Here is a 27,639-nt window from a genome sequence, read left to right on the forward strand (position 1 = left end):
CACATCTTCAATGCCACTCCATATTTCTCAGAGAATGATGAGTGTTTCTTTCTTGATATTATTAATAAGGATTCAGTCACCATCTTTCCAACAAAAGATCCTCCTCCTCTGATTTTGAGTCCTTCTTGTCCTTCTTGTGAGTCTTCTCACAAAATTGAGCCTAAGCCACCACCGGATAAGCTTGAGTATTCTTTTCTGGGTCTTGATGGAACCACGTTGGTTCCTCATATTTTGAATTTTGTAATCACCCATAGGATTAGTTTTGGGATGAGGGAGGCGGTTAAGTTATTGGATACAGGCTAAGGAGTGGCCTAACGTTGAGCTATTGACGTTAAACTTAGCATTTATATGTTTGTACCATAGTTTATTTTTGTTCTTTTTAGTTTTTCTAGGTTTTTAGATTAATTTTGCATTTTTTTTTAATTTTTTCGATTAGGTTAGTTTAAGTTTGTTTTAAAAAAATAATAATAAAAAAAGGTTAGTTTCTTTGTGTATTTTTCTTTTATTTTTAGATTAGGTTTGTCTTGTTTTGTTTTGAAAAAAGACAAAGAAAAAAAAAATCTGATTGACTTATGCATAATGATATATATCTGTTTTACTCCATATATTTGATACTCTGATGTGTGCTGTGGAGTGTGATTATTTTGTCAAGTACAACGGATTAAGTTTGGGGGTGAGGTGACGATTTCATTCCTCTGAGCTATCAATTATTGATCCTTGTTGGTTCTGTGTATTTGGTAATATCTTTCTAACTCTATATTTGTTTTCACACATTGAGGACAATGTGCATTTTAAGTTTGGGGGTAAGGCAGTATCCTTTAAAATTTTGCTGTTGATATGTTTTGCACAAGGGAATGAATTTTAATTTCTTTAAGCATGATTTTGAATCTGTTGATTGTGGTAATGTCCATATGCAGTCTATTTTCACATATACGGTGAATTTGATGATTTTGAGAACCAAGGTATAAAAAAAAATAAAAAAATATATATAAAATGAATGAAAGAAATAAAATGATATGTATGCAATAAAAAAATAATTAAAAAAAAGAAGTTCTTCACCAATGTGAGTGAAAGAAAAAAGAAGAAGAAGAAAAGTGAAGAAAAGAAGTAGAAAATGGTCAAGTTCAGGTCTGTACCTAGATTGCTTGAGCAATTAAGTCCTTAGGGGTGTTTCAACACCTAATTCCCTAAAACCATCTGGTTTGGGAGTCATTGGCTGAAAGCTTGTTACATAAGAGGTTGCCTAGATTACTTGAACAATTAGGTCCGGAGGGGTGCTTTATCACTTAATGCCCTAAAACCATCTGGTTTTGGAGTCAGTGGCCAAAAGTTCGTTACATGGGTGATTCAGAAAGCTTAATAGACCTGAGCATTGCACAGTATCCTTTTTGAAAAATGCATACCTATAGAAAATTAGAAAAAATACCTTGGAATCAGAATTTGAAAGGTTTACTTGTGAATTGAGGGATATCATGAGTTAGATATAGGTATGGATAGTAAGCCACATGTTTAAAATTGTAAGTTCACTATTAAAAAAAGATTCTGGGGATTGAAATTGTTAAACATGTGATTAAACTGACATATGGGAACCATGGCTACTGATATGATATTGAAAGTTGGAGATAATTCATGTTTAATATAATTCCTTATACTTGTTGTAGTTGACTAATTGATGTATCGCTGGGGCATTATGATATGCAAACAGGTTTGAATGAGCTTACCGTGCAATTAAGGCACTGATTTGAGACGTTTGTGGGTATCTTCAATGGAAACCCTCACGAGACTACAACTGGTCCATAAGGGTAACCTAGGGGTTTAAAGGCTTGTTGCATAAGCTAAATGCAACCATGATTCCCACGAAAACGACTTTTTAATTCTGTATTGCTAAGGGACTAGCAATATGTAAGTTTAGGGGTATGATGAGCACTGAATATTACATATTCAAGCCCCTAAATACGCATATGTTTAGGTCTAAAGTGATATATATATATATATATATATATATATATATATATATATATATCCTATTTTATACTGATTTATGTTTATTTAATGTTTTTAGGTGTTTTCCCAAAGAAGTAGTTAAAATCGGGCTTTCATGAAAAGAATGATAATGAAGTTTACCGCATCATTCTCAGTCATTCGAAGCAAGCCGAGAGTCAAAATGATGAATTTTGAAAGAGTTTAAGTTCAGAAGTTCGAGCCTAAACTTTAGAGCTCGAGCCTAACTTAATGGTGCTCGACCTTTGCTTAAAAGCTCGAGCACATGATGCGTCGGAATGAGAAAAGTTAATCCAAGCTCCCAAGACCTCATGCCAAGCCTTAGGGATTGAGCACTAACGCTTAAAGCTCAAGCCCACAGCCCCAAAGCTCGAGCCCAACACCTTGGGATTGAGCACCATGAAGAGAGGATCGAGCACCATTAATAAAAAGACGTTTCGGAACAATTTTTCTCCTAGAGCTCGAGCCCGAACTTTAAGACTCGAGTCCTAATCAGAAAGCTGGAGCACCACCACTTCGGGCTCGAGCATTGCTGAAAACTCTGAACCCACTTCAGTATTTTAGGCATTACTTTTGACTTAGAATTCCAAATTGAGTACACTTAGTGGCTTTGGAAAGAAAATTTGAAGCCCAATATTTTTGTCTCTAATAGCCATCTCGAGATTCGCACTCTAAATGGGTCAAAATCGCATTACAAAGTGGTAGTGCTCAAGCCTGGGACTCTAGGGCTCGAGCCTTAACATCCTGGAACTTAAAAATACATGCAGGAATTATATATTTTTACCTTTCTTTATTTCCTTATGGGCTCAATTGTTACCAAAAGTTGTAAAACCAATCTAAAGGGGGTTGGAACTTGTTCTCAACTATAAAATAAGAGGAGAATGCTACAAAAAATGGGTCTCTCATATCTTTCTCTCACAACGGCTTTTAAGGTTTTGAAGAAGAAGATCCTAAAGGAGTTTTGGCGGTCCATGGCGATGAAGACCACAACAACACAGTGATATCTTGTGTCGTCATGAGTAGTTAATTCCTCTCTTAGGGTATTGATGTAACCCGAATCCGAATATTATGGTTTGATTATTTTATACTTTGGGAATTTTATATATTTTGATTGCTTGATTTTGGGCAATTACTTAATTCAATTGGTGTTTTAATGAATTAATAGTTTTTAAATGATTAATACCTTGTCTTAGATTTAATTATTCTTAAATTATATTCAACCCATTCTTATTGGACGATATCTGGCGGAGCCCTGTCAGACATAAGAATGGAGATCATGCAATGGTGTTGAAACGTATTTTGTGAATGAATGTTTTCATAATCTATGCCTAGGGAAGATGTGTTATACTGCAAAATTAGTTAGAAGTAGGTAGGTAGATAATTCGTGCCAACCAAAGATAGGTTATTATTAACTGAAATTCATGAAACATCTTTCTTTAATTTGAATTAAACGAATGTTATTAAGTTTAATTCCATATAATACATAATTGGTCAAATCTCAAGGTTGAACAGTTTACCATAGTATGAGGGTCATGGTGAAGTCAATCCCTAAGAATTTCTTCTCTTAATCTCAATCATTTTATTTCATTTATCTTCTTTTATGTTATTGAATTGTAACACAGCACACACAATTATAATCCTCTTTTTAAGTTAAAATAGTATTTGTTAATACGAAAATCCTCACGACTCGGAATGACGGCGTTTACCTGCAAAACAAAGGGACGTCACCTCGAATGGCACCGGTGGGGTGCCAGCCAAGGACCCTCCGATGATCAAGTTAGTACTTGTAATCGCATCACATAATAATTATGTAAATTATGTTTAGGGGTTTTTTCACGTACCTTCTTTAAAGGCTTGGTGCCCTATTTATGGTTGTCGATTGGAATCAAATTAGTCTCGCGGGAGATCTGCTTGTACGAGTCCAGAGAAGATCGTTTGTTGCCAGATTTGTTAGGAATATGATTTACTCCTTTGACTTTCTCAAATTGTGCCAAGGTTATCCTCACCCTGTTGAACTACGTTGTCATTCATTATCCTAAATAAGAAATGTCACCATTCTTTTCCGATGGAGATCTTTATCTTTGATAACGAAATATGTTGAAGAGGTCTGGCGGCTGGTTAAGATAAGTTATTTTTCCCTATCAGTTGCCCCCCATTCCCAAGCTTGCTCGTCTAGCTTTAGGAATGTAAATTTTTTTTTTTTTTTTTTTTTGCCCCCGGCACTGTTCCCAAGGGAACAGTTCCCGCGGGTACTATTCACTGGAATAGTAAAAAAAAAAGTTGTTGAAGCGATCCCAAGGGAACAGTAAATTTTTTTTTTTTTTTTTTTTACCCTGGGCATTGTTCCCTTGGGAATAGTGCCCGCAGGTACTATTCATGTGAACAGTAATTTTTTTTATTTTTATTTTACCCTTGGGTTACCGTTGGTAATCTTCCCTCGGGTAATGTTCCCATGGGTACTCTTCCCTTGGGTAATATTCCTGTGGGTATTCTTCCCTTGGGTAATCTTCCTTGAGGTAATGTTATCGTGGGTAATGTTCCCTCGGGTAATGTTCCTATGGTTACTCTTCCCTTGGGTACTTTTCCCTGAGGTAATGTTACCGTGGGTATTGATTACAGGATTTATTCAACCCGGGTCCTCTTAGTACAGGACATTTATTTACTATCCCTTATATAATGGGGATATTGATTACGGGATTCATTCAGCTTGGGTCCTTTTAGTACAGGACATTTATTTACTATCCCTTATAATACGGGGATATTGATCACGGGATTCAGTCAGCCCGTCCCTTTTGCAAGGGAATAAATTTTACGAGCTTCACTCAGCTCGTCCCTTTAGTAAGGGAATTAATTACCACATAGGTATAACACGTGAGGGAGAGGATCGTTTTTTGACCTGACCTTTGTAGGTTAAGTCCTGATCTCTGATGACCATATTTTTGTCGGTTAGGCCATGGTCTTGGTCTCTGATGACCAGACATGGGGTGACCGGGCACTGATCTTGGATGACCGAGCCTTTGTAGACTTTGGGCAATCAATTCTTAATCTCGATTGACTAGGCCTTAGTTTCGGATAACCAAACCTTGATTTATAATAACCAAGGGTTGTACCCTTCCTGGTGTGTAGAGACTTACTGATCGGTTGGTCAATCATACATCAACCTTCGCAATAGCATGAATCATTGTAAAATAGGGCTATTGGTCGGGTAAGTCGAACCACTGGGACTGCGCTAGTTTAAGGCAACCTAAGCGTCTAGAATCGTTTTAGAATGATAAGAGGAATAGGGTGTTTGCTTGGTTTGTCACTAAGGCTATGAAATTAAGATGCATAAAATAGAACTTGTAAGAATTTAAAAGAGATAAAATGTCGGTAAAAGAGACTAGGGAAGTAACTTCACCACCTACAATATAAACATGCTAGAATATAATTCATTCGGGGAAAAACAACATAAATATGTGGCTATGATAAGTAGTTACTCATGGTTACTACATTACCTTCAAAGGATTCATGGAATCAATAGGCAAGAACAATTTATCAAAGATTTTACATGCTCAATTACCTAAACTGAAGTGTAATTTAAGACATGTTCACTAAGCTAGAAATTGTCAAACCATCAATCATATGATAAGAGCACATGAAGCTAAGAATTAAGAATAAGCCATCAAAGGAAGAACCTAAGCTATGGCCTATCAAATCTCTCAACAACATGCCATTAAAACCATTCCAAAAATCTCATCTTCATTGTCACCATGAAAATGTAAACCATACAACCATGAAAACATACATTCTAAGACAAGAAAGTAGGTCCAACATGATCATTAAATCAAAATCAATTCATTACATCAAGTAAGAGTTCTAGATTATGGAATCACCACAAAAATACATTATTTTTCCCAAACTAGAATCAAAAGTAAAGCATGCTTACAATGAGGGGTTCCATTACCTCCCTAGAGGAGGAGTTAGTTACACATGGGAGCCTTAGAATGAAGAAGAACCATGGATCCTCCTTCCATTTTCGAGCTCCCCTTTCTTGCTCCAAGAACTCTCCTTCCTTTGCTCTCTTCTCTCTCCTCTAATCTTGTAGAATGAAGCTCCCCCATATTGTGTGGCTCATATCCCTCTTATCTACCACCAAAAGGCCACCAACTAACATCTCCAACCACTTCATTAAAGAGGAAAGCAAAATGAAGAAACCAAGGTGCAAGTGGGCTGAAATGAGCCATTTCCGAAGGGCATTCTGCCCAAAATTCGAACACTCTAAGCAAGGCCTCGAGCACTCGAATTTAGTGTAAAAATGTCATGCTTCACTTGCTCCGCCCAGACCTACTTTGGTTAAACAGCCATAACTTTGCGTTCCGAACTCCGAATGATGAACCATTTGAAGATTTAGAAAGCTAATTCAGAGATCTAAATATTTCATGTTTTAGTGGAGATCCAATTCTCAAGGATGGTTGGTCGAAAATGAAGATCAAGGCAGAATTTCATTGCTGCCAGGCAGTTCTGCACACCTATGGTAACAAGGCCATAACTCTCTGCTCCGAGCTCCGAATGACAAACCGTTTGAAGATTTAGAAATCTAATTCAGAGCTCTAAATCTTTCATGTTATAAGGGAAGTCCAGTTCTCGAGTTTGGAAGGTCAAAATGGCAAGCAAAGTCCAGGTTCTACTGCTGCCAGAATTCAGCATTGGCACCTTTTGTTGCTCAAGATTCCACAAGGCCTTATTCTTGTTCCATTTTGGCCAATGAACCTGAAAATGCATAAAAACATAGAAATGAAGATAATCTACATAAATTAACATACAACGGACTTTACTAATGCAATTTAGGGCGCTTGAATATATAATATTCGGCGCTTATCATACCCCCAAACTTACATTTTGCTAGTCCCTTAGCAAAACTACAATGAATACTTCAATGAAAAGACAACCATGGGCATGCTACTACAAAAATATCATCCATGGTAAAATGAGATAGATACATAGCTCAAATACAACTTGAAACAGACAAAAACTGGAGATGGGGTCATTGGGAAAACTACCTTGCATATATGAAGCATTGATACAAAAATTGGCTAAATATATTTCCACATACATGCATCAACATCAAAGTCTATATAAATAACTCAATTATCATCTCTTGAATGGAAATCAACTCTAGCTTCAGTGAAAGTGAATTGGATTCTCAACATGCGGCTTTTACTTTCTTTTCCAATTCCAAAGCACAAGTTTTCAAATCATTGAATTCCCCTTTAAATGAGGTCCCTAAGGCATGATTTTATTTACAAGACAACTTTTATTGCTTGTTGACAATTTATTGCAACTCATAAGCGAAACATAGAATGGTTGTGCAATGCTGAAGTCCCTTAAGCTTTCTAACCAACCTATGTAGCAAGCGTTAGGCCAACAACTCCCAAACCAGATGGCTTTAGGGTGTTAAGTGTAGAGACACTCCATAGGGCTTAATAGCTCAAGTTGGAAAGGCTACGAACTCCAACGAACCATGTTTATTACCAGTTTATTTTTTTGAATGACCGTGCAATGTTTAAGTCCTTTAAGCTTTCTAACCAACCCTTGTAGCAAGCGTTAGGCCAACAACTCCCAAACCAGATGGCTTTAGGGTGTTAAGTGTAGAGACACTCCTAGGGCTTAATAGCTCGAGTTGGAAAGGCTACGAACGTCAACTGGTCATTATTTTCTTTCCTTTTCAGTTTTTTTTTTTTTTTTTTTTTTTTTAGACAACTTAAATCATGCCAAAGATATTCATCTATCAGGTTCATCAAATCAAATTAACTAGGCCAAGGTCAAGGTCGATCAAGTTGCATGCCTCACAGTTAAGTTTCCAATGTGCATCTGTGGATTGTGAAGCTTAAAAGAGTGTCAAATCCAGCGAGAATTTAATTGAGACATCTATACAGACTAATTTGAATCTACATGATCATTTCAACTCAAATTTTTCTTTATTTTCAAAAATGTCCATTGCTTCTATACACAAGGTATTAAACATATGCTTTATCTCCGACAAGTTCCAAGTTACACTATCATTGCTTAGCAAAAATTATAAAACCAAAAATGTCAAAATGTGAAACCAAAAATGTCCTATTGCACCCCCAAACTTGAATGTCACATTGTCCTCAATGTGTGAAGACAAGTGAAACAAAATAAGAGTAAAGGGGGGAAAAGAACAATAAAACCAAGTGGAGTGACGACGTCGTAGATGTTCAGCCATGTGAGTGTGCAAATGCGTCCCCCAAACTTGGACATGAAGACCGATCAAAACACAACTAATGTACACAGGTAAAAATCAAAACATAAATAATAAGAAAAACAGGACTTATTTATTTATTTATATATATATATATATATAAATTTGTTTTATAATATTATTATTATATATATATAGTATTATGTTTTTTTTTTGGAATGAATGGCATGCATGAGTTTGTGGTGAGTGAGAAGGTGAGGTGGGTGAGGGTGGATGCCGAGGGTGAAGGGGATAGAAGCCAAGGTTGGTTGGTTTGGGTAGGATGGCTGCATGGTTGGAAAGGTTGGCGTGCATGATGGGAGGTTGATGTGCCGAGAGGGAGAAGGCTGGTGTGAGGGTTAGTTGGTGAATGAGAGAAGGGTGAAGGTTGGGGTGGTGGTCAGTTTGGTTGGTGTGTGCATGGTGTTGATGTGAATGGTTGGGATTGTGTTGGGAGGGTGGCCGTGGAAGACATGCATGGTTGAGGGTGGGGAGCATGCATGGTTTGCATGCTTGGGTGGGGAGGTGTGGGTTGTTTGGTGGAGAGTGGAGAGGTGGGGATGCCGAGAGGGTGGCATGAGAGAGTGAGGGGCATGCATGCATGGGCTTGCATGCATGCATGCAGGAGGGTTGAGGTTGGTTGGCATGGTTGAGGAATTTCAGCGAACACCTGGCGTGCACCACAAAAAGGAGAAGGTGAAAATGAGTGGGGTGGAGGATGAAACCCAAAAATTTTTGGCCCTGCAATTGTAAGAACGACTCCCAAACAATCACAAATCTCCATTGCATGCAAGCCCATCCTCCATTGATACCAAAAATGTGAAAGAGAAAGAGAAGGAGAAACTTACCCCACAATGGAGAACCAAGGGCCCTGTGTGCGTGGGATAAATGGTGGGGATGGGTGGGAGGTTGATGATGGTGCTTGGGTGAGAGGAGAGTGGGGAAAAAGGTGGAGGAGGTGAAGGTGGGTTTGCATGGGGTGGTGAGGTTGGGAGGTTGGTGGAGGAGAGGGGTTGGCAGCCGAGGAGAGGAGATGAGGTTGAGTGAGAGTGGTGGGCTGGGGTTTTAAAAGGGAGGGAGAGAGAGGCTTAGTTCGAGCACTCGAACGGTGCCTTCGAGTGCTCGAAATGGGGGCAGTGGCCTCGGCTGGTTTGCATGAGAGAGCCCGGGCAATGGTGAGCACTCGAAACTTGGGTTCGAGTGCTCTAGAAATCGGCAGAGAGGGGTGGGTTTAGGTTGGTGTGGTGGGTTTGTTGTGGAGATGGTTGGCATGGTGTGGGGGGGGGGCATGGTTGTGACATGCATGGCTGCATGGTGGCTGAGAGTGGAGGTGGCGTGAGGGGGTGAGGTTGGGAGGTTGGTTAGTTGGTTTGTGGGTGGTGTGCATACATGGTGTGGGTTGAGGAGAGAAAGAGAGAAGGTGGTGGTTGGGTGAAGGGGTGGGAATGGGTGAAGCCAAGATGGTGGGGGTGTGTGGGGTTGGTGGGTGGCATGGTGAGGTGGGTTGGAGGTTGAGGAGATGGGTGGTAAGAAATTCGAGCACTCGAAATGGGTTCTTCGAGTGCTCGAAGGACATGCAGTGAGTGAGGGAGGGAAGCTGCATGGTGGAAACTTGGTTTGAGAGAGAGAGAAGGTTTAAGGTTGAGGGGTGGTGGTTTGGTGGAGGGATGCCGAGAGAGAGAAGTGTTCAGTGGTGAGGTTGGAGTTGGGTGGTGTGTTACATGGGGCTGATGGTGGAGGGTGAAGATGGATGCGTGGTGGTTGCTGGGTTGCCGAGAATGGGAGAGGTGGTGAGGTGAAGGGGTTGTGGGTTGGTTGGAGGTTGGTGGAGAGGATGGGGTGAAGAGGTTGGTTGATGATTGGAAGGTTGCTTGGTTTGTTGCATGGTGGGCATGTTGGCTAGGCTCGAGCACTCCAAATGGGAGCTAGAGTGCTCGAGCTTGGGGCAGAGAGATTGGCAAGATGTGGAGGAGGTTCGAGCACTCAAAATTGGGATTCGAGGGCTCGAAATAGAGGCAGTAGCTGCGAATGATGGGCTGAAATTGGTGTGCAGCTGCGAGCACTCTAACTTGGATCTTGAATGCTCGAAATTAGGACAGTGGTGCATGCAAGATTGGAGGCAGCAACGAGCACTTGACAGGGAAGGTAGATTGCTCGAAATTGGATCAGTAGGCTCGAAAATGAATTCATTGCAATGGAATGTGCAATGTGAGCAACATGGAAATGAATTTTTCAGCCAACATGAATGCATGGATGAATGTAGAAAAATTTTTAAAACTTGCAATGTCAATCCAATGCATGGATTAATTTTTGAAAATTCTTCAAACTTTGCAATTGTGCGCCAATGCTTGGATGAATTTAAAAAAAATTTAAACTTGGCAACTTTTCTCTAATGCATGGATAATTTTTCAAACTTGCAAATTCAGTCCGTTCCAATGCATGGGTGGAAAATTTTTGGAAAAATTGTCAAATTGCTCAACATTTCTAATGCCTAGATGAAAAATTTTTAAACTTTGCATTTCATCTCCAATGCATGGAAAATTTTGAGAAAATTTTCAAACCTTGCAGCTTCTCTCTAATGCATGGAGAATTTTGAGAAAATTTCCAACTTGTGCATTAAAAATGAGAAAATATGCACATGAGAAGCATTCTCAAGATCCGATGAAATTGCTAGGAAGCGATGGAAATTTTCGGGAATGAAAATTAGGGCTGAGAAGGTCTAAGAAGCCGGTCTAAAATTGCGGAACACAACTGAAGACCATTTCAGAAAAATCAAATTTTTGGCTTTTCGAAACCATTTCCCAGAAAATTTCAAGGCACGAGCAATTTGAGAAGGTAGGGAAGCTTGGAACATCGAAAGAATTTATTCCCTTGCTTTGCTAAATTTAATGTTGATAGCTAGACGAAGTTAGAGCAGGCACTAATCCTCAAAAATCTCGATAGGTAGACACACCGAGATCAAGTTAGTCCTCCTTACCCTATACCATGTCTCTCTAGAGATTCAAGCTTCCCTAAGTAAGAAAGTTCTTTTGGAAGCGGAAGGAAAAGAGCTTGAAGACAAAAGTTGGAAAGAGGTAATGGAAAGACCTCAATCCACTCTTCATCTTCAATGAAGAACTTTGGATTATTTAGGGGCTGATTTGGATAAGGGAAAGGTGGATCAAGTGAGGGCACACCTAGCAAAGGTTTTTGAAAAATCATATTTAGCACGGGAATGCCCGGAGAATTGTCCTTCAAACTTTCAACATCCTCCCCACACTTATCCGGTGGTTCGGGCTCAACAGCTTGAGATAACTCAGGAGAAGGAATGAGATGAGATGCAAGCTCCCAAGAAAGAGATACATTTGATGTTGACCAAGGAAGAAAATGAATAGGTGGATGAATATTAAGCAAAGAATTCACCTCTGAAATGGAATTGTCAACATTAAAATCCTCACAATTGAAATGAGCCAAACAAGCTTTTAGAGGATCCTCCATTGAAGGAGGTGCATCAAGCAAAGGATTATTTAGGGGTTGTTCTAGAGTTTTAAAGGATGCAATCTCATCATCTTTTTCCTCATTTTTAACCACAAATTCTTCCATTTTATGAGTGGCAACAATTTGATCTTCAACCACTATTTCATCATTTTCATATGTGATGACCACTTGATCATTCTCATGATGAAAGTTACTAGGAGTAATCTCATCATTCATAGAATTTTCTTTTGGATTGGCCATAAATTCAAATGAAAATGTTTCCTCCTCTTCATGATTTTTAGCATTAATCCTTTGTTGAATTTGAGATATTTGGTCATCTATCATTGCACTAACTTGGGAATGAGAATGAGTAGTGGATTGCATGCCAACAATGTCATCCAACATTTGCTTATTGGACTCCATCATTTGCGTGTGGAAAGACTCCATCATTTGTTCATTGGCAGCAATTAGCTCATCCAATGGAGACGGTGGAAAAGGAGAAGAGGGCGGGAAAGGATGATCATTGGGTTAAAAAGGTTGCATATGAGATTGTGGGGTTGAATTTCCTATGTCATGCCACAAGAAGTTTTGTTGGTCTCCCCAACCCGAGTTATAACCATTGAAGTATGGATCACTACCCGGTTCAAAGAAATTTTCATTTGGTTGCTCTAGATAGAAGTCCGAGAATTGTCTCGTTGGAAGACAATCTCTTGTATGATGTGTATTACTAGAGCAAAAAGCACAAAACGAATGTGGTGTGTAGAATTGAGTTGGAAGATAACTACCCTCCATCTAGGACTTAAATATCAACAACACACAACATAATCAACACAACAATTCTTTATCATCAACTCCACATACAATGATCCCTTTCTCCTCAATTATCAACAAGATAGGAAATAAATGGCCACGACAAGGACCGATGCTTGAACACAAAATTTAAACAGGATAAGAGCCTCAACAAGGGCTTCACAACTAAATTAAAACTAAATTTAACACATGCACAATATTCACAACTCGAAACTAGAAGTCACGAGACTTACCTGGGGTCCTCTAGACTTACATTTTGCTAGCATTCCCACGGCGAGCTTCGAGTCCCTAGAATCTTACAACACTTAAAACACAAAGATGGTCAAAACACACAAGGAATATTCACAAGACACAATATTAACAATCAAACTAAAATTAACCCTAGACTTTGGTTGCTAAACCCTTTGCAATCCCCGGCAACGGCGCCAAAAATTGATCGGTTGGTCAATCATACATCAACCTTCGCAATAGCACGAATCATTGTAAAATAGGGCTATTGGTCGGGTAAGTCGAACCACTGGGACTGCGCTAGTTTAAGGCAACCTAAGCATCTAGAATCCTTTTAGAATGATAAGGGGGAATAGGGTGTTTGCTTGGTTTGTCACTAAGGCTATGAAATTAAGATGCATAAAATAGAACTTGTAAGAATTTAAAAGAGATAAAATGTCGGTAAAAGAGACTAGGGAAGTAACTTCACCACCTACAATATAAACATGCTAGAATATAATTCATTCGGGGAAAAACAACATAAATATGTGGCTATGATAAGTAGTTACTCATGGTTACTACATTACCTTCAAAGGATTCATGGAATCAATAGGCAAGAACAATTTATCAAAGATTTTACATGCTCAATTACCTAAACTAAAGTGTAATTTAAGACATGTTCACTAAGCTAGAAATTGTCAAACCATCAATCACATGATAAGAGCACATGAAGCTAAGAATTAAGAATAAGCCATCAAAGGAAGAACCTAAGCTATGGCCTATCAAATCTCTCAACAACATGCCATTAAAACCATTCCAAAAATCTCATCTTCATTGTCACCATGAAAATGTAAACCATACAACCATGAAAACATACATTCTAAGACAAGAAAGTAGGTCCAACATGATCATTAAATCAAAATCAATTCATTACATCAAGTAAGAGTTCTAGATTATGGAATCACCACAAAAATACATTATTTTTCCCAAACTAGAATCAAAAGTAAAGCATGCTTACAATGAGGGGTTCCATTACCTCCTTAGAGGAGGAGTTAGTTACACATGGGAGCCTTAGAATGAAGAAGAACCATGGATCCTCCTTCCATTTTCGAGCTCCCCTTTCTTGCTCCAAGAACTCTCCTTCCTTTGCTCTCTTCTCTCTCCTCTAATCTTGTAGAATGAAGCTCCCCCATATTGTGTGGCTCATATCCCTCTTATCTACCACCAAAAGGCCACCAACCAACATCTCCAACCACTTCATTAAAGAGGAAAGCAAAATGAAGAAACCAAGGTGCAAGTGGGCTAAAATGAGCCATTTCCGAAGGGCATTCTGCCCAAAATTCGAGCACTCTAAGCAAGGCCTCGAGCACTCGAATTTAGTGTAAAAATGCCCATGCTTCACTTGCTCCGCCCAAACCTACTTTGGTTAAACAGCCATAACTTTGCGTTCCGAACTCTGAATGATGAACCGTTTGAAGATTTAGAAAGCTAATTCAGAGCTATAAATATTTCATGTTTTAGTGGAGATCCAATTCTCAAGGATGGTTGGTCGAAAATGAAGATCAAGGCAGAATTTCATTGATGCCAGGCAGTTCTGCGCACCTCTGGTAACAAGGCCATAACTCTCTGCTCCGAGCTATGAATGACAAACCGTTTGAAGATTTAGAAAGCTAATTCAGAGCTCTAAATCTTTCATGTTATGAGGGAAGTCCAGTTCTCGAGTTTGGAAGGTCAAAATGGCAAGCAAAGTCCAGGTTCTACTGCTGCCAGAATTCAGCATTGGCACCTTTTGTTGCTCAAGATTCCACAAGGCCTTATTCTTGTTCCATTTTGGCCAATGAACCTGAAAATGCATAAAAACATAGAAATGAAGATAATCTACATAAATTAACATACAACGGACTTTACTAATGCAATTTAGGGCGCTTGAATATATAATATTCGGCGCTTATCACTTACCAGGTTATGGTTTCAGAGGATCGGGCACCAGTCTTGGACGACTAGTGCCCCCGAGGGGTCGCTAGAGGAGAGAGACTAGAAACCCGACTAGCTCGATGTACCAAGGTTGGTACATCAATCTTCTAAACCTTGTCATCATATGTAGATTGACGATTGATATCGTGTGATCCACTATTCTACCCCCGATGGTGGGATCTTGGGTGATGACCTATTCTATAGACGTTTATACAACGGACGGGGTGCTTGGTGCTGCAATGGATTATCAATCCAAAATTTTGCATAATCTGAAGTCAATAGGCAATTCCTACAAAGGAAGAGAGGTGACGACTGTCATCTGGTCGGTGGAGGCTTAGTGTCCAACGACTGGCTTGATGCCTAGTGGATAGGGGCATGGTACCCAACGGCTGACAGATGACGGTCTGGTGGCCAGTACCAGATGACGGTCTAGTGGCCAGTACCTCGTTGGGACCAATGATCGCCCTTAACTTAGGAACCTCCTTGGGAATACGGACCTCATTGGACACAAGATCTTGAGGGACATTGGACCTCCTTAAACCTGAAGGCCTCGATACATTCTTGGGTGTAGAAGGCCACCCTGATTGCACGAACAAATGGAGTAATGAGACTCCATTGCTAGAGACATCCTCAGTAGTGGAGGTTTTACTAGTAGGTAGAGACCCCTTTGTTGGTAGTGATCTTCTTAATAGGTGGAGACCTACTCATTTATGTAGGTGCAGAAGGATCAGGCCTTAGTCTTCAACGATCAGGCCTTGGTAATTGGCTATTGCCCAATATTAGATAGAATCTGGTAAACCTAGCTCAGTAGTGAGGGGACCAAGCATCGCTAGATAGAAAACACCACATTGGATTGCCTGGGTTGACGTGCCAAATTTTGATTATTGTCATCGTACACCAAGTGGCATCACGCAACCCACCGTTCTACCCCAGTATGATGGACAGTTAATCAGGATGTAGAGTCCCATCCTTATATAAGAATATGGAAACCCGTTGTCAACTGATGACTTTGGGATGGTTTCCATGATCGAAAATTTTCGTCTTGCTGTCCGAGCCAAGTCGCGTCAGGATTATTATTTCTTCAGAGAACTAATCGTTCCCACAGACGACGCCAGCTGTTGATGGGAAAATCCTCGCGACTCGGAACGACGGCGTTTACCTGCAAAACAAAGGGACGTTACCTCGAATAGCACCTGTGGGCTGCCAGCCAAGGACCCTCTGACGATCAAGTTAGTACTTGTAATCGCATCACATAATAATTATGTAAATTATGTTTACGGGTTTTTTCACGTACCTTCTTTATCAGCTTGATGCCTTATTTATGGCTGTTGATTGGAATCAAATTGGTCCCGCGAGAGATCCGCTTGTGCGAGATCAGAGGAAATCATTTGCTGCCAGATTTGTCGGGGATATGATTTACTCCTTTGACTTTCTTAAAATGTGCCAAGGTTATCCTCACCCTGTTGAACCACGTCGTCATTCATTATCCTAGATAAGAAATGTCATCATTCTTATCTGATGGAAATCTTTATCTCTGATAATGAAATATATCGAAGAGGTCTGGAGGCTGATTAAGGTAGGTTATTTTTCCCTATCAGTATTAATTGAAGACTTGATAAACCACCACAGTCCTTGAGATTCGACACCCTCAACATAGCCATATCCTATAAGGATTCGTTCTATTGCGAGTGGTATTTTATTATTAATAAATAAAAACACACATCAACTATCATATTACCTATTAATATTTTAAAAAGTCTATCATATCACCTCTTCGCTTTTAATTTCCCATTTAAAACTAACGACAGTAAATCATATGACAATAATCATGTAGTTTTTAACTGACCAAAATACCGTTATAATGATATAATGACCAAACTACCCTATTGATTATGTTGGTTTTAATTCCATTATTGTCAATAGTGGTTAAGGTAAAAGAGACGACTTGGGCGTTACCAAACCCAGGTTGATCAATCACTCTGTCCATGGGTTCATAGTCTCAATTCTGTCCCACGCCAACGGCTGATATGCTTAATTCTTAGCCTCTTTACAAATCGAAGCTTCATGGATTCCGGTGACCATGGCGTCCATTGATTCCGGTGACTGACCATGGCGACTATAGAGGTTAGCTCTATAGATTCTAGTAACCATGGCATCCATTTATACCAGTAGCGATTGTTCATTTGTTTGAGGAGGAATAGATTGACGATGATGACCCAATTCCGGCGAAAGTGAAGGCACAGTGTTGTAACGAGGCAAAGTCTTAGGTTTTATGACTAGTTTCTGTGACCGGTTCATAGGATTTGTGGGTCTTTGTGGGTAGGGTGGTGGTCGTTTATTCTCTAAAATACATGATTATGGTGGTATTGGCACCACCGATTATAGTGGTTTTGCCTATAATTTAGTGCGGCCTTGATGTGGAGTTGGTGGTGGTTCATCTCCAAAATACAATGGTGGTAGTGAAATAAGGTGGGGATGGTGGCGGTTGCGGTACTGGCAGTGCTCCGCATCGGTGTGGAGATTTATGATGATTCTGCATTCCTTTTACCAAATGGGGTGCTTTAAATTACAAGATTCCACTCTATACAAGTGTGAAAGCTTTAAATGAAGATTAAATTATGAAAACAACTAACCCTTAACCTTCTATAATCTCCACTACTATTCACCAAAAACTTATTTCTTTTAAGGAGATGGAAAAGATGGGGAAGTTTTTTCTAACTCTTTTTGTGGGTTTAAGGAAGATGTTGAGGCATGGAATGTACAATTAAAAACCACTAAAGCAACAATACTATAAAGAAAAAGCTCTCTTTCATCCACATGATGAAATTGACCATTTCTAAATAGAGTAAACAATCTATATGTTCATCCTATTTTCAATTTTAAAAACGACTATGAGCTCATATCAAAATTGATGAGCGCTAAATATTGCATATTCGAGCCCCTAAATATGCATATAGTAAAACCTAAAGTAGTACTTCTATCTAGTTTTATATTAATTTATATTTATTTTGTGTTTGTAGTTACTTTCCCAAAAGATGGTTAAAACTGAAATTTTATGATGAAAAAACTGATATCGAAGCTTATAGAGTCGTTACCGATCATCTGAAGCAAGTTTGGAGTCAAAAAGGTGATTTTGGAGAAGTTCAAGTGCCAAATCTCGAGCACAAATTCCTTGGCTCGAGTACAAAGTCAACTGAAGCAAAAAAATCAACTAAGGCTAAAAGGCTCGAGCACAAAGTCAACTGAAGTAAGAAAATTAACTAAAGCCAAAAGGCTCGAGCAAAGATCTTTCTGCTCGAGCAGAGACTCAAGGTGCTCAAGCCTTTGCAAAAATGTTCGAGTAGAATATGGCTCAGAATATGAAAGATGCTTCGGAAGTTCCATGTTTCCAGATCTTGAACCGACACCAAAAAGCTTGAGCAGAAGTCCCAAGGCTCAAGCACCCAAGCAAGGTGATCGAGCACTATGAAGAATCATCCCAAAAATATTCTAAGTGTTGATGAAAAAGACATTTGAAAAATTAATTGAAGAAATTTGGCTAAGTACAGAAGTTCTGCTCGAGCACTATGTAAAAGGCTCGAGCATATGCCAAAAAGCTCAAACAGAAGCTTATTTACTCGAGACTTTGCTGTTAAGTCAGAATTTAAAGAAGCGGGATTTATTCTAATTAAGTCATAATTCATGTAATGACCCAGTCATTTTCCTTCCTTTCCTTTTTCCTCAAATTTTACGGATAAATTTTTTCCGTTGTCTTTTCTTTTCTGTGTTCAGTTTCTCGTCACTTAGTATCGTCTCGAGTGCTCGGAAATGGTTTTTAAGACTCTTTCCTTTGGATGGACAACTTCCTTAAAGGACCGCGTTATTTCCACATTTTTCGTTTTTCGACACTATTCAATTTTCGTCCTTTTCCCCATTGATCACTTTGTTGGCATAACCTCAGTTTTCATGCTCAGAGTTGATTTTTGACTTCACGTAGCTTCATTCTAAGTGGTTTCTACGAAGTACTTATCTTTACTTTTGTAGAAAAACTCTCTGGTTGCTCCCGGTGTCCATAAGGGCATGGATGTAAAGTTCTTCAAAAACATTTTTGTTTCTTGTGATTTTTTCGTAAATATCTTTTGAAGATATTTTATTTTAGGAGTTTTTAAGAAAATATTTTTAGAAGATATTTTCATTCTGGATCATTAGTGCAGTCAACCTTTTTTAGAAGGGCAATTGTGCAATTAACGAAAGTTATTGTAAAAATGTCTCGGTTTGAACCTGGATCCTCGTACAGGATTCATTTTTGCATTTTGTCGAGTCATGTATTCTTAAAATTTCCTCCTGGTCGTTTTTTCCCAGTTTTAGGGATTTCGGCCCCAGTTAGCGCCAAACTTGTTTAGTGCATATCTCTCTACTCGGGACTCAATTTTTGACGCCGTTTCTTCCGTTATTCATATTTTCTTATTTTAGTTCTTTTTCATTTATGAATTTTCACTGTTTGAGCATGTCTGCTCAAATTCTACTTTTCCGGACCTGGCGGGGCCCGTTGGGGCACTTTTAGGGTTTTTCTATAAATAGTGGTCTCTAAAATGAAAAATCAGCTATCATCATCTTCTTCTTGGCCGGAAGCCATGGCAGCCCAAGGGGCTACCACCCTTCTTCCTTCCTTTTCGGCCACTTCCCTCGTGTAAAATGTTGTAGTGTTTTAGCATTTATCGAAGGCCTTGACGATGCGCACCTTTCCTCCTTATTAGAAACCATTTCCGACCATTTTTAAGTTCGGGTTTCGAGTTTAGATTTGGATTTTCATGGTACCTCAAAGGTTAAAGTTGTTCCTCTCGTTGTCCCTGACATAACCTGGGAGTATCGTCGGATTCAGAACACTTTTCTTTTAGTAGAGATTTGAGGTAGTGGATGTCTTAGGTTCATATTAATGTTGTATTAATGATTTTAGAAGCTTATACAACTTGTATGCATGCTTTGTTTAAGTTTTAGAATTTAATTTAATTATTTTTCTATGTTTAAGATTTAATTCTCATGATGATATACAACTTAGAATTAAATCGTGGCATACTAGTAAATTAGGCATTGGTATGGTTGTCAACATATATTAAACTGGGATTACTTAAATAAGAATTGCAACTTTTATTTAACAATTTTCTTTTGTGAAAGTTTAATTCACATGGTTATAACTTTTATGAAATCCATTTGTAATGTGTTATTAAAATAGGCTTTGCCATGTTCTATAACCTATGTTAATTTGAGAGCATTTGAATGAGTTTAAAAATCTAGAGATTTTACTTAAAAGAATTAATTAAAATCTATTTAATGGTTTCATTGGCTTAATTAAGTTTTTAACTTGATATTTGTAATGACTAGGACTTGTTTACTAGCATATATAAATTTAGGATCATTTTGGGTTGCTTTAAAATCTAAAGATTTAATTATTATGATTTAATTAAATTCTACTTTATTATTCCAATGACCTAATTAAGTTTTTGAATGGATATATGTAATGACCATATTATGTTATTTAACATATATTAATTAGGGATTATTTGGTTGAGATTTGAAACCGAGAGATATTAATTAGTTTATTTAATTAATTTTCATTTCTATTGCATTAATAATTTAATCATGTATTTGACATTGGTTGTATGTTTAAATCATAATTTTGGACTCGTATTAGATCCATGAGTTTGTGTTTTCAATATTGAGTGATATTGTTATAGTGTGTCACGAATTGCACTCTGAAGATTCGACATTTGTCATGCCTTAATAGTTGTAGACTTAGAGCATGTATTGTATGTGTTTCCAAATTCGGTTATGCATGATAGATAGTTGATGACCTTGTATATACATGTTGATATATACGTTGTTGCACAATTTGTTGATTTTGAAAACTTGGGACGTCGTTGTATGACTACGGCTACGGCATAGTTCTAGTACGGGGGATTGTCCCCCTACAAGGCTAGTGCGCACATAGGGAGGTTACCCGTGGACTAGTAACCCTAAAGTAACCACGTAGTCGCTCTGATCCGGCGTGATGTCCGAGTATTCCACCTTGTTTGATTTCACATTTTATTTCAAGTTGATAACTAGATGATGTTGTAACTTGTAATTCCTTATTTGATTTCTCATTGTAAATTTCTAAGATGTTTGATAAGTGCTTAAATGTTGCACATTTCAGCACCTAAGCTAGGGTATTTCAGTCTTTGTATCTATCTTAATTTCATGTTTTAGTCCTAATTTATGTTTATGTGTATTTCAAGGCAATAAAGTTAAAATGAGCTAAGAACGGTCCATTAAAGTCTTTTTAGAGTCAAGCAAAGATATTCAGAAAAAGCTCAGAAAATGGCAAAAAAGAGGTCGCAGCCCATTGCTCGTATAGTGTGTTTATTCTTCAAAAGCGGTCAATCTCAGGCCTTTGATGATGTTCCCAAAGATGAAGAAGCAAACTAATGAGCTCGGGGCTAAAATGGAGCTAAATAGGGCTTAAAGGAAATTTCCAACTCTGGGAGGATCGATCCCCCAGGACTTGGCAATATTACAGATTTTTTTTATTGTTTAGGCTTATTTTGTGAACTATTGGGCTTTAATAAGGTTGTTACTTAAGGCCCAGTGAGCCATTAGATTAGGGTTAGTATTTATTTTATTTAGGTGAATATTATTAGGAGGATTAAGTTTTTTTTAATTATTATTCTGTATCGTTTTTTTTCTCTCTGGAAAAACACGAGAAAGAGGAAAAAAAGCAAGAACAGGCTAGGGTTTTGAGAAGAAACTCAGAGATGATGAATCCAAGGATGGAAATTGTTCTGTCTTCAACTCCATCAACCATGAGTGGCTAATTCTCCTACTTAGGGTTGGATAAACCCTAAGCATGTAACCTATTCTCTCTCTATTTTCATACTTTTTGGGGATTTATTTATGTAATTGATGTATAGGCTTGAATAACATGATTTAATTCTTTCAATTATTTATTCGTATTAATCTCATGTTGTCTTATGTGTTATTGATGAATAAACAAGCTATACACTTGAATTCCTTGTAAATTGATTCTTGTGATGTCTATGCATGTGGTTAATTAGTTGTAATCGTGTTCAAATTGATGGAAAATTACTTTTATTTGATGGATGGCACTACATGTTTAGGTTAATTTATTGTCTAATTAGTTTTAAATTCATGTTTAATTAGTTTAATGTAAGATTAATTAATTTAATTGCAATTTAATTATTAGATAAGTAGACCATCCATACTTATGTTTGAATTCTATACTTTTTGTCACAATTGTCTTATCTTCTAGATTAATGTAAGCTAGAATTGTAACTTGAATTGATGGACCATTCTTTGGATTGGTGAATTGCACTACACTTAGTTTATTTGTCATTAGGTATGCAATTCAAGCTTGAAATTGATGCTTCATACTTTTCTTTGCAAGTATTAACTACATTAGAATTACATTTAATTATTTCCCCAATTAGTTGAAAGTGAGTGAGTTAAGGAATGTGCTTAGTGGTGAATCCTACACCCTAAGTCTCTTTCCAATCTTTTATACTCTACTCTTTATTTGCATTATTAAGTTTAAAATTAGTCTAATCACAAAACCAAACATTTTTAGTAATCACATAAGCACTAAAGTAGAATTCAATTCTGAAAAACCTATAATTGTTTAAATCTCTTGGGACGATCCCTGCCCACTTCATGCTCCATAGTATAAGTGTTTAATGGTTTTATAAATTTTAAAATATGGTGCGCACTTGACATTATTTCTAAACCTAAAGTGTTGTGCATTATTTTGTGCACACGCTTGGTCGCACCATAGTTTTGGCGCCGTTGCCGGGATCTAACGGTTTTTAAAAGAATTGAATTAGACATTAGTTCTTTGTTGATTGTTTACTTTTAAGTCATTTTAATTTTTATTTTCTCATTTGATTTGTCAATTAGGTACTTGAAGCAAAGTGGAGCAAACGCTGGACTTGGAAGCAATTAAAAAAAAAAATTTGAAGTTGCTTAAGGACCATTTGTAAGTTTCTCTTTAATTTTTGTGCTTAATTGTTTACTATCTTGCATGCTTTGGACAGCCCAATTGGAGGCTTAAATTGAATTATTTTATTTTTATGTCCAAGCATACCTTCTTATAGAAGGCATCGGCCCGTGTGGAGGCATTTATTTGTTTTAAGTGCATTGATATTATTGAGGAGTTTGGGAACATCGTATGTGGAGATTGAAATTTTGAAATGTTGGTGTGTTGACTTGTTCTAGTGCATGCATGGTCGTAAATCACTTAATCGTCCTCTTGCTCCTGTAAATCAAAATCTCGAAATTTTTCTTCGGCGTTTAAGAAGTAGCACTAGGGATAGTCATCTTAATCTTTCAAATTTTGATCTTCCATCACCTTTAATAGAAGACCCAATAGATCCAATTGAAGATCCCATTGTAGATCTTGGTCATGTGGATCATAATGGTATGCACCACCCACCACAAGTTCATATTGTGGATCCTCAAGGTGTGCATCCACCCTTGGGAATGCCACAACCAGTTAATCATGCGGTGCAACAACCTAATTTGGGGATGCCAAGGCCAAATGTTGTTCCCCCAATTAGTAAGCAACAACAACAATATGTTCAAATGGCATACCCTCAACAAGGTCAAATAGCATATCATCAACAAGGTCAAATGCCATATCCTCCTCTCAATCCTCTCAATCTCCAATGGTCCTTAGGGATCGTTACACTCCAAATCAATATAATGCACCCATTTGCATTCAATTGCCAAATTTCCGTGCTCATCATTATGAGATTAAGGCTTCCACCATTAACATGTGCCCCCTTTTCTATGGGTTGAGCAATAAAGAGCCTTATAATCATTTAGATGAGTTCTTGGAAGTTTGTTCCACCGTGAAAATCACGGATGTTCCGGAAGAAGTCCTAAAAATTAAGCTTTTCCCTTTCACTCTTCGGGATAAAACTAAATATTGGTTTAACAACTTGCGGCCAAATACAATCACCTCTTGGGCACAATTGCAACAAGAGTTCCCAAAGAAGTATTACCCCGCAAGTCGAACCGATGCCATGAGAACTTCCATTCTTGAATTTAAACAACAAGAAGGAGAACCCCTTCATGAAGCATGGGAACGTTTGAATGACTTGCTACGAAAATGTCCACATCATGACATTCTTAAGTGGCAATTAGTTCAATGTTTCTTTTCAAGTTTATCCGATGCCAATAAGGGCATTGTTGATGCTTCTTGTAGCGGAAGCTACATAGAAAGAAATGAAGATGAAATTTGGCTTCTTTTCGAAAAAATGAGTAAAAACTCAATGCATAGATCTTCATCTTCTAGGAGTGGTCACCTAGCAAATATGGGAGGAAAGAAAGCTCTAAATCAAATAGACTCTTCTATGGAAATTGCCGTCGAGGTCAAAAATCTTACTCAAAGATTTGATAAATTCCTTTTGAATCAAGGTTCGGTAATTCAATCTTATTCTCATCCTTCCAATGAAATATGCATGACTTGTTCTAGTTACACTCACCATACTTCAAATTGCCCTCTTGGACAAGTCATACCAAGTGAGTCTCAAGAACAAGCAAATGCAGCTTTCATTCATCAAGGGAACAACCCTTATTCCAATACTTACAATCCGGGGTGGAAAAATCATCCTAACTTTGCATGGAGAAATCAAGGAGACGGTGCAAACCCTCCTCAAAATCAAGGTTACCAAGCAAAGTATGTTCCCCCACATCTCTAAAATCAAAATCAGAATTCTCAAGGTTACCGTCCTTCATTCTATCCTCAGAATGTGAATCAATACTCTCAACCTCAAGCATCAAATTCTCAATCCTATTCTCAACCTCAAGCATCAAATTCTCAATCTTACTCTAATCCAAATCAAGCGCCTCCTAAAAGTTTCACTTTTGAGGATAAGGTCTTGCAAGCCTTAGGTGATCTTCGAAAAGATAATCAATTGTTTCATTCTCACTCTCAATCAATTGCAAAGCTTGAAGCTCAAATTGGGAAATTAGCTAATTCTTTAAATGTGAGAGAGAAAGGTAAGTTGCCTAGTCAAACTGAGACCAATCCTAAGGGGCAATTTATGGCGCAAGCAAGTCCTTCATCAGAATTTTCTGGAAATGAACAAGTTTAAGCAATTACTACCTTGAGGAGTGGTAGGAAAGTGGATAATAAGGTAGAGGTACCTAAGGAGGATAATGAACTGAAGCAACCAAGTGGTAGCATCCGTCCCATTCCAAATCCTATTCCTATTTCTTTGGATGCTAGTGGTTCCAAAATGGACATTCCGTCATCTTCATCATCATCTCCCCAATTAGAGAAGCCTTATGAGCCAAAAGCTCCATTTCCTCAAGCTTTGAGAGAGACTTCATCATTTGGGAGACAAGAAGGGAAAATTCATGATATGATGGAAGTGTTTAAACAAGTAAAAATTAATTTTCCTCTTCTAGATGCAATTAGGCAAATTCCACCATATGCAAAGTTCTTGAAGGACTTGTGCACACAAAAGAGGAAAAGTAAGGGAAGGGACCTTAAGAAAGTGCTTTTAACGAAACAAGTGAGTTCTATCATTCTATCTAACACTCCTCCTAAGTTCAAGGATCCGGGTGCTCCGACTATTTCTTGTGTTATTGGAAACCAAGAGGTTCGTAGAGCTCTCCTTGATTTAGGTGCAAGTATCAATCTCATTCCATACTCTGTTTACTTGCAGTTAGGATTAGGGGACTTGAAGCCAACATCGGTAGTAATCCAACTAGCCGATAGATCAATTAAGAAACCAAGGGGAATTGTTGAGGATATTCTAATTAAGGTTGATAAATTTTATTTCCCGGTTGATTTTGTGGTACTAGATACTGAGCCAGTCCCTAATCTCACCAATCACATTCCAGTCATCCTAGGAAGGCCATTCCATGCCACTGCCAATGCCACCATTAATTGTAGATCTGGCATTATGGACATCTCTTTTGGCAACATGATGGTTAAACTTAATGTTTTCAATGCAAGTCAACATCCCACAGATGAAGACGAGTGTTTCCTAATAGATGTCTTAGATGAAACCATAGAGGAGACTCTTCCCTTTATTCTCTCTAAGGACCCTCTTGAGGCGTGCCTTTGTGAAATGTTTGAAAGTTGTGGTTTTGACACAGAAGGATCCATAAGTGAGGTGAATGCTTTAATAGACTCTGTGGCCACTTTGGATTACCCACCTTGGAAAAGCAAGAAAGAACCTCTTCCTTCACTCTCTAGTACGCCACCAGTTCCATCTCTCATCTCTCCTCCTATTCTTGAGCTTAAGCCCCTTCCATCAAATCTAAAATATGCTTTCTTAGGCCCAAAAGAGACTCTTCCGGTCATCATTGCTTCCAATCTTGAAAATGACCAAGAGAATGATCTTTTGGAAGTGCTTAAAGCTAATAAAGAAGCCATTGGATGGAGTGTGGCTGACCTAAAAGGCATTGACCCTTCTATTTGTATGCATCGCATACACATGGAAGAGGATGAAAGGCCATTTAAGGATGCTCAAAGGAGATTGAACCCAAATATGAAGGAAGTTGTCATGAAGGAGGTTGTGAAACTTCTAGATGCGGGAATCATTTATCCTATCTCTGATTCCAAGTGGGTTAGTCCAACTTAAGTGGTTCCCAAAAAGTCGGGAATCACAGTTGTTGAAAATGTTAAGGGTGATCTCATCTCGAAACGCACCGCCACTTCATGGCGTGTTTGCATAGATTACCGAAAGCTGAATTTTGCCACTAGGAAGGACCATTTTCCATTACCTTTCATTGACCAAATCTTGGAAAGATTGGCTGGGCAACAATATTATTGCTTCCTAGATGGTTATTCGGGGTGCAATCAAGTGGCCCTAGATCCATTAGATCAATAAAAGACCACCTTCACATGTCCTTTCGGTACATTTGCTTATCGACGGATGCCTTTTGGATTATGCAATACTCCTGCCACTTTCCAAAGGTGTATGATGTCAATTTTTTCGGACATGGTGGAGAAGTATTTAGAAATCTTCATGGATGACTTCTCGGTTTTTGGGTCCTCATTTGATTCGTGTCTCCAAAATCTCAAAAAAGTGCTTCAAAGATGTCATGAGACTAATCTTGTGTTAAGTTGGGAAAAGAGCCATTTCATGATTCAAGAAAGAATCGTGCTTGGACATGTCATCTCTAAAAGAGGAATAGAAGTAGATAGAGCAAAAGTTGAGCTAATTTCTGAATTGTCTCCACCTACTACGGTGAGAGAAATCCGCTCATTTCTAGGACATGCCGGTTTTTATCGCCGGTTCATCAAAGACTTTAGCAAAATTGCTAGACCCTTGTGCAACCTTCTTGCCAAGGAGACTCCATTTGTCTTTGATGAAGCATGCCTAAATGCTTTTCATCAACTTCGCACTCTTCTATCATCCGCTCCCATCATGCAACCTCCAAATTGGTCATTACCATTTAAGATTATGTGTGATGCTTCTGACTTCGCAATGGGTGCTGTTTTGGGGCAAAGGGTAGGTAAACTACCATATGCTATATACTATGGGAGTAAGACTTTCTCAGGTGCCCAATTGAATTATTCTACCACCGAGAAAGAGTTACTTGCCATAGTATAAGCCTTTGATAAATTTCGGTCATATCTCTTAGGATCCAAGGTAATTGTGTTTTCTGATCATGCCGCTCTTAGGCATCTTTTAATGAAAAAGGAAACCAAACCTCGCTTGATAAGATGGATTCTACTTCTTCAAGAATTTGACTTTGAAATCAAGGATAAAAAGGGCTCCGACAATGTCGTTGTCGATCATCTGTCTAGATTAATGGTTGAATCTTCTCCAAATCTTAAAATTCATGAATCATTTCCGGATGAACAACTCTTTCAAATCTCAAATGGGACGTTGCCTTGGTTTGCCGACATTGTTAATTATCTTGTAACCGGCAAACTTCCCATTACTTGGTCAAAACAA

General features: G+C 38.3%; 1 non-coding gene across 1 annotated transcript; it reads right to left on the reverse strand.

Annotated features, from left to right (window-relative positions):
• Positions 1-23,739: 23,739 nt before the first annotated feature.
• On the reverse strand, positions 23,740-23,846 carry LOC132305626 (small nucleolar RNA R71). The gene has a single exon (XR_009481658.1). It is a non-coding gene; the product is annotated as a small nucleolar RNA R71 (small nucleolar RNA).
• Between the last annotated feature and the right edge of the window lie 3,793 nt (positions 23,847-27,639).

This window comes from Cornus florida, unplaced genomic scaffold, assembly GCF_030987335.1.
Source record: "Cornus florida cultivar Cherokee Brave unplaced genomic scaffold, ASM3098733v1 CherokeeBrave_3.0.0_Hap2_Chr04, whole genome shotgun sequence".
Lineage (NCBI taxonomy): Eukaryota > Viridiplantae > Streptophyta > Magnoliopsida > Cornales > Cornaceae > Cornus > Cornus florida.